The following is a 1688-nucleotide window of genomic DNA, read 5'->3' on the forward strand; positions in this document are numbered from 1 at the left end:
ACCCGGGCGGCCGGAGGGCGGCGGCATCCTGGAATCGCCCGGGGAGGGGAAGCTGCGAGGTGCAGCCGCGTGGCAGGTGCGGCCCATCGCTCCGCGCGGGAGCCGAGAGCGCGGCGGGCCGGGGGCGCACCGGGGGCTCCGGGGCCTGCGTGGCGTGGGCCTTGCGCGCTGGGTGTTCTCAGCCCGGGATGGAGGGAGACGGACGAAGTCCCCGCGAGTGGGCGCCACGCGGGCGCCGGCCGGGCGTGGGGCGCTGCCCTGCTGGCCGTGGGCCTCCCTCCGAGCCCAGGTGAGCGCCCCGCGCGCCCAGGGCGCAGAGGCCGGGCGGGAGGCCGCGCCTCCGGGGGCGGGGAGAGGCGGGGGTGGGGGGCCGTGCGGGCCCGCTGTTCCCAAAGACGCGCCCGGGCCACGGTTTCCTTGCGAAATGCGTGGGTGCTGGAGTTCGAGTCTGTGGGCACATCTGCGAGCCCTGCTCGTGCTAAGCAGCCGCCTCCAAAGAAAAACCACCAAGTCGAGGTAACTTCCAGGCAAAAACCCGCCTTCGGGGGCGGAAGAGGTTCCGCAGCATCTTTACAGCCCCTGCGCTGTGCCCCGGCCCGCCAGGTGCAGCCCCACAGCAGGCCCAGCTGGGCCACACCGGCCAGTGCTAAAGTTAGTTTTATAGTCAAACTAGTCCCAAAGAGATTTCAGATAAGGTAAGAATTAATTAGTTGCTATTCATTTGCCAATTTGCATAATTTGTAAAAATGTTTATAAACAGCATAATTCTCCAACCTCTTTAGGCTCTCCATAAAACCCATTAAATATTAAAAATGTTAAGTTGTAAGCATGATAGAAACAGGTGGCAGCTATTCTAGTAATTATTGGGATACTTTCTTCTCACAGTTGATACAGACTTACATCAAGCTAATCAGGGAACACTTCAATTTTTGGATTTGGAATAATCCGTAGTGTATAACTTTATAATGCAATTGATCTGACTGGACTCACGCAGTGCCTTACACATAGAAGACATGTAAGGAAGTTGTTGAAAGAATACCTATATATTCCTGATGATAATGAGTTGTCTCTATGCGGCTCATCAGGTATTGTCTGAAGGCTTAAAATAGTTTTCCCCAAGTAACTCACTGTCAGAATTCAACTTCAAATTCTTAACACCTGTGACAGGTACAATGAAAGCTTCACTCAGGTGTTTCTGAGACTAATTAAAAAGAGGATACTTCTTACCCTGGCCAATGTGGCTCAGTTGGTTGGAGGGTCATCCTGTCCACCAAAGGGTCACAGGTTCAACTCCCGTCAGGGCACGCACCCAGACTGCAGGTTGGAGCCCCAGTAGGGGCACGTACAGGAGGCAACTGGTCGATGTTTCTTTCACACATTGATGTTTCTCTCTCCCTCTCCCTTCCTCTCTCTCTAAAGCCAATTTTAAAAATTATAAAGTTTAATCTTGAATGTATATTAAAACCAACTAAAATGCTTTGAAAAACCCTTATGCCCAGGCCCATCTCAAATCGACTGGACTCTCTGAGGATAGGGCCTAGTCAGTGATGTTATCTGAAAGCTCCCCAGGTGATTCTAGGAGCAACCAGAGCTAAGAAGCAGTGAATTTAACCTGGCAACAAAGAGACCACAATGAATCCTATTTCTCCCCAACTAATCCCATCCTTTCCCCATCGCCCCCATTCTCC

This window comes from Miniopterus natalensis, chromosome 2 (genome assembly GCF_054644295.1).
Source record: "Miniopterus natalensis isolate mMinNat1 chromosome 2, mMinNat1.hap1, whole genome shotgun sequence".
Lineage (NCBI taxonomy): Eukaryota > Metazoa > Chordata > Mammalia > Chiroptera > Miniopteridae > Miniopterus > Miniopterus natalensis.